At 40.4% G+C, this 6,686-nt stretch overlaps 2 long non-coding RNA genes across 4 annotated transcripts; both read right to left on the bottom strand.

Annotated features, from left to right (window-relative positions):
• Positions 1-567: 567 nt before the first annotated feature.
• LOC135794477 (uncharacterized) lies at positions 568-891 on the bottom strand. The gene is made up of 2 exons (XR_010548898.1): positions 815-891; positions 568-757 (listed from the first exon to the last, which is right to left on the bottom strand). It is a non-coding gene; the product is annotated as an uncharacterized lncRNA (long non-coding RNA).
• Positions 892-1,102: 211 nt separating this feature from the next.
• On the bottom strand, positions 1,103-3,401 carry LOC135793619 (uncharacterized). 3 transcript variants are annotated; one of them, XR_010548669.1, is made up of 4 exons: positions 3,036-3,401; positions 2,592-2,936; positions 2,265-2,538; positions 1,103-2,203 (listed from the first exon to the last, which is right to left on the bottom strand). It is a non-coding gene; the product is annotated as an uncharacterized lncRNA (long non-coding RNA). The 3 variants fall into 3 exon arrangements; XR_010548668.1 differs by having other exon boundaries at positions 2,265-2,936; XR_010548670.1 differs by having other exon boundaries at positions 1,103-2,197; positions 2,265-2,936.
• Between the last annotated feature and the right edge of the window lie 3,285 nt (positions 3,402-6,686).

Raw genomic sequence — 6,686 nt, 5'->3', positions numbered from 1 at the left:
AGAATTTAATGCAAGTATGTGCATTCCAACGCCATCTTTGCTAGATTTATAGAATTACTGAGAGATTCATTGATATTTACCAACAAACATTGAAAATGTACTAATTGGAACGTGTATTTCTAGCATTACTTAATAACCAATTATCTCCGAATGTACTAAAGATATTCAGAAACAAAAAACGGCATTGCAATCAGTATCGTATTATTCATAAGATAGAATTAAAACATTTGTATTTTCAAGATAATGAATTCCAATGCAATTTTCTCGGAAAGTAATAAAGTCACAATTTCTGGTATTTTATTTATGTCATGATTTTTTTTATATTCAGATTTTTTTTTTAAATATTTATTTATAAACTTTACGTGAATATTGGATTTACATTTTTATTTGTAGAGTTTAACATGTTTCGCCCTGAGGGCATCTTCATAAACTGACTTTAATAGGTATGTTAGGGGTGTTTTGTGTGTTAAGTGTTTATGTTATTGCGTGTTATCGTGTTTGAGGGTATGTACCCACATACCCACAAATAGAAATCTTACAAATAAAATCTACAAATAAAAATGTAAATCCAATATTCACGTAAAGTTTATAAATAAATATTTCAAAATATACAATGGATTACGTATTCACAAAGGAAAGTAATAAAATTATATTCAGAAGTTGACCAGAAACAATGAAAATTTAGCTCGGCGGTTGGACCACCAAGTTCGAAGTTAATTAGGGTAAAGTTTCCCTGCTTGACTGGGGACCATTTACCCTGCGAATATTTTTAAGTTGAATTAGAAAATCTCGCCAGGCATGTTATTTTTCTTACTATGGTCACATCATTAATCGCCGTACAGTAGAACTGTTCAATCACCATAGTCTAAAAAGATTTAAGAAATCAGAAAGTAGCACATTTTAGTTTTGCACCATTTTGGAAAGAAGCTAAATTAGATCTTTTGAATGTCCGATTCGCTTGAGATTCCGTCAAAAGTCTAGAATTGATTTCTCCTTTTCTTAAATATTTTAATTTTCGATATATTTTAAATTGAAATTTTTCAACTGAAATTAATTTTGAAAATAAGTTGGACCCTGTCTTTTATTCAATTATTTTTCTCTCTTTTAGTTCGTCCCTGTCTTTCAGCATGAAATCGAAGTTTTTGTTCAGCTTTATTCGTGAAGATGGCGTGCTATTTTATGTTGTTATTCGAACTTAGGACGTTGCGACAAATTCACCTATCCAGTCTTCAACTAACCATCAGAATAATCAAGTACAGAAACGCTGCGCACCAGTATTTCATTATTTAAACTAAAATACTAGTAAAACAAATTACAGTAGAAACCAATTAACAAACTGCTTGTCGATATATCGATGATGATGAACGAATACAGTGAATATTTATGAACACGGCGCAATGCTTGTGGACGGAGAGCGCGCTTTGGATGTGAGCCAAGGCCTTGTGAATATTACACAGCAAACGAGCGCAACACGCATGTCACGCATCCAGCAGCGTCTATCCAACACATGCATTTGCCGATAAATCGTGGTTTCGTGGTGTTATGCATTCATATTCGACCGCGCAATCGTGGCGTTCTCGGAGGAAAGCTAGATGAGTGCCGTTGGCATAAACACGCGTTTGTGTGGTTGTGCGGCAGGCGACTCGTGTTGCACTTTTTTACTGCTACTCGGCCTAAATTTGATGAAATCGATGTGAATAAAAAGCTCACACTAGCGCGTGTGATGCAAGATCACAAAGAGTCAACGCGAGCTCGCGAGTTCGCTGAGAACAAAGAAATCCGTTGCTGCTCCGAGAGCAGATTCAGTTTTGCGCTCCGAAACGTGACGTTTCGAATTTGTTTCGAATCAACAAACGTTGTTACGTTCCGCACAAAAAAGCACTTGTAATATTGCTTATTTATCATAGCGCTATAAATTTCGTTTATAAGAGCGGGCCAGGATGTGATAACGATTACTCTCCATTTGAAAATGATTACAACACTCACGATTAACGGACATATTAAGTTTTAATGTTTAATGTCACGAGAATCCCGCTGAAAATCGGGTCACTACTGAAATAAGCTATGAAATATTAAAACGACGCCGCACTTCTTTCCTCTCTGCTTTAATTCTAATTTTATCTTTTATCATCGGACCGATATACACACGGGACCTCCTTCGTAAGTATTGAACAACTGTCCGCTACACATGCAAGACCTACAACTTCGTATTGAATTGATTAGGAATATAACTTGCTTTTCATTTTTTTTATATCTGAAAATACCTTCGTAGAGGCACCTAATATGTGCAACCACTTCCGATTTCTTTCCTGAACGACGCACATCAGCAGGGACGGAGAGTGGCATGCGCGCCGGGTGCGCGTCATGTGTTCACCGACGAGTCCGACTCTGAGTTTAACCCCAAGTGAAGGAGAGCTGGGTCGGATCAATAGAGCCCGAAAATAGGCCGGGCTAAGCGCCTGTTGCTAAGCAACTCGCTTCACTGACGTGACATACTGACACCCTGAATTATATACAATTTCGAATTTCGCCAATGTGCTAAAAATAAACCCTTTGTTGTTACGCGCTCGCACATTCTACAAACTACGTACATACTACTCTATTGCAATTTCTTACTACGCTACTACACCGCCTACACAGATTATCTTCAATGTATTTCTAGTTCTTTTTTTGTATGCATTACGGGTAACCAAGAAATACGCCGGGCAATTTTTAACGAAATTTGGACACGTGACCTTTTCAAGAGCAAAACGTCGGCGTCGTCTCAACGGTCTCCACTCGTCTCCACACATACTTCACATAAAGTATCAGGGACGCGTCCGTCGTCAGTTAACGCGAATTTGATGACGTAATGTGAAACACAGCCGACGCCATGACATCATCCACCACACATTTGGACATTTTTTGTTGTTTTCCCGCTCCTAGCTGATTTAACGCTTAAACAAACAAGCAAAAGGATTTAATACACAAACACCATCTTATAAGTAGGTTCCTACATGAAATGTAGGCTAAACAGATCGGGCGAAATGAAATACCTAACATGTAAAGCACAAGATGTTCATTTTTTTTTTCGTGTAGTCGAAACAGTATTGCTCGACATTGTTTTCAAGTTCCTTTTTGTGTCTCTCTTGGAAATTACGTAATGCAGCATTATTACTGCGCTGAGCTGGTGGGACGCTCGCGCGGATCGCGAATCTTTTCGCGTCATCAGAGTCTATTCCGGTTTGGAGGCCACAACGTTTATTCGCTGGCTCGCTTGTTCGCACGGCAGATGCAACCAGCGCTAGCCGTTTTCCGCGCCGCGCCAAGGTCATTTTGCAAAAATAAATAACACGTTTTTAATGCCCGACCGACCGACCGACTGCACGAGCAGCACACTCGTTAATGTAAATGCATTTCGTGTCGTTCGCGCGCATAACGTCGCGCGCATTTTCCATGTTTCGCCGATTGCGGAAATTATTTCGAACCTGCTATAAACGATATCCATCCCACACCTGGTCGGCGGCGGCTTGTGCATTATCTATGCACGAGGAAATCGAATCGTGAATAAACGTCGTCAGGGAAACTAAACACGTCTTTTTAGTTTCATGCTACAGTTTGGTCAATATAATCCATTATGAGGTCTCATTATACTGTAGGAATTTAGCTGCTTCAATTCGCAGCGAATATTGGATGAATAGTAGCATTTCTGTTTTATCAGCGTGCATGTTTCCCCAGCAGCGATAAGATAAGCGCGCGCGCGACGCTGATATTTGTTTTATTTCACGAATGCGAAAATTCGTTACTTCAATATTGCGAGACGAAGGCTCAAAAGTTTTGCCGAGCCGTCTCAAGTTGACAGAGACATTGTACGCTTTATGTTTTGTATACATTTTATCAAACCGTTTCAGCCATGCAATAAGCAATGCATATTTTTAACTGAAAAGTAAAAAGTGTAGCCAAACACAAGTGTTGAGTGGAAAATCCCAAAATCCTTGAACGTTGGTGACTCATTCAGATTGGTGTGAGAAGTGGCTGACAATTTTCCGCGCAGCCGAAGGAAATTGGAACGAAAACTCCGGTGATGTAGGGATAGGGGTATGTGTGTGCGTGCGCGTGCCCGCTCCGCCTCGCAATGCGCCACCGACGACCCCCGACCGAAAGCAAAAGTTATATCAATATCTTAATCCGCGTGCGCTCTGCGCGCCCTTGCTAGCCTCGTTGTTTGGGTCGGAAGCAGAGGCCGCAGGCAGAAGCCCGCACATGGTACGTCCACCATCTTGGTTTCTCTCTTCGGCGCTTCACCATTCGATGCGATTCAATCAGCATCATTTCATAAATTGAAAGAAGGGCGTTTCGGAAAACAGCACGTTTACATCTAATCAAATAAAGCTTCAATTTACGCTGCAACATGTAATACGAAACTAGTTCTAAAACGCCCATGTATTAAAATGTAGAACAGATTATCATAAATAGGTATACAGGGTCAATATACATTTTTATCTATATTTTGGCTGAGGTGCAGTTACTCAATTCAATTAGACTTTCTTTTGCTTGTGGTCTTGCGTCACATCATCTAAAATTAGTGTGGAACGTTTCGCAAGCGTCCCAAATCTTCATAACCGGAAATAGAACGAATGCAAATTGGTTATTCATCGTTTAAGTTTAACTCAAGGTAAATTTGCAAATGGCCGAAATAGCATTCATAGAAGTGCATTATGACGTCATAAAATATTAAAATACACAACTAAAAATAGGTAACGTATGCGCTCTCAACTGGTCTTCGTCGGCGACCGTTATAGAGGACTGGAGATATTTCATTATGAGCCACAAGTCAACTGGAATCGTGTCGCAATCGCACTCGACTTGCGGTGTCGAGATGTGTTTAGCCGCACTATAACGGTGAGCAATGGAGCAACTTTCGTTCGCTGGTTATGTGGCGGCATTGCGTAACCCAAATCGAGATAGCCAACGATAGCAACTAGCTTCAATGACTAACAATCATAGCGCTACATTATGCTAAGCTAAATTGTACTTTGACCTACAAACCGGAGCGAATATCGTATCGAGCGCGGCTCACAGCGTGTACGTACAATGTGCACTGCGGAGAGAATTTCCTTGAAAACGTTTGCGCCTTCGATGCAGTAAGAGGTAATTGGCTTCGATTAAATCCCGCATTAAATCAACTCCAATGGGAAAAACACAACCGCCATCAACGCGCGCAGTGTTGCCAACTGCTCTTTGTTTTTGCCTATAACAGCCACGGCTATCCGGTCGTGAGCATTCTTTTCACCTTGGATGCAGGCAATAAAACTGCGTGTATAAAATAAATAGACAAATAGGCGAATGTATACGTGTGCGCACTTGAATTAATAAAAAAGTGCACGCCCTGGCAGGAATTGAAAAGGCCAGCGCATTGCAGCCAACCGCGGGCAGGAGGGCACTTCGGGGAGCGCGCGTTCGAGTATGTCGACTAATAAATGCACGTTCGTTTCATGCAATTTGCGCCGAATGCGGAGAACAACGAACGTGCGATGCTGAAACGCATGGAACACGAGGCGCACGCGTTATTTTCTAAAACTGGGTCACACCGCACCGCACACACACTCTTTTGACACACTTTTGCCCTCGTTTCCCCCGATATGCCCCCTTTAGTCTATCTAGTCATTTCGATCGTTTTTCGTGCTGGAAAATGTAATACAATTTTATTACAGCTTAGACTTTTTCCCCTTTGTTTATGCCAAAGAATCTTGTATATTGGATTATTTTTATGGCGCGCTTCTGTATGTATTTTCGTAATATATTTTCAAAAAAGAAATTACTAAAAACCGTGATCATCAGCAAAATTTTGTTCGCGGCTTGAAAGAGCTTTTCACAGAAATCTAACAAAGCACTCTTTTCATTGACTCTTCTAGGCACATGGACGAGAATCGTGCACTGTCATGAACTACGTGAATAAACAATTTGATATAACAGGTGAAAGGTATAATAAAGAACTAAATGAGTTATATGAATTTATGATTGCATTCGTTTTTGACATTGTTGCCGCTCCGTGCTTATTTGGTTTATTAATAAACATCAATTCATGATCTATGTAAGTACTCTTGCTTCGCTGACTACTCGCAGTTAAATGTTCATTAAATCGTTTTCTACGCTGAGCAGCTTGTGTATGACGTCGATTACCGCCATTACCGCAATACTAAATAAGTAAAAGTAGTTGCATACACGCAAATGACCCGCAGTATTTCATCACAGCTGTGATTAACCTGTTTTCAATTCATGTAAACATAATTTTACTACAATTTGCTATTGTTGCTCTTGTTTTCTTTCAATAATTACTAATTAAACGTGTTATGGCTACGAGCAGCAATGAGTCTGTGACAAAACAAAAACTAGCAAAATGGCAGTCGACGCATGCGCACGATAATATGTGTGCGCTATTGTAGGATGTAGGTCAAACGCATAAAATGCGTCGTGCGGACAACCAGCGTGAATTTTCTATTCGCTCGATTCAATATAATCATTTACATACCGGACAGAACGCGTACAATGCTTTACTCGTAGGTACTCGTATACTGGCGGTGCCGTAACAATCGCATCCCACATCCCACCGGTTGATTTAAATGCGTGATAAAAACGCGGAATTTTAATTTTATCAAGACGCACGCGTCACACCCTTTGCAATAATTCTCACACGGCTCGCGTGT

Source organism: Atheta coriaria, unplaced genomic scaffold (genome assembly GCF_025399875.1).
Source record: "Atheta coriaria isolate IRGN ID8LTWV9N9 unplaced genomic scaffold, Caltech_Dcor_3.1 hic_scaffold_6_pilon, whole genome shotgun sequence".
Lineage (NCBI taxonomy): Eukaryota > Metazoa > Arthropoda > Insecta > Coleoptera > Staphylinidae > Dalotia > Dalotia coriaria.
Note: the sequence above shows the minus strand (reverse complement) of the source record. Positions and strands in the feature narration are given on the sequence as shown.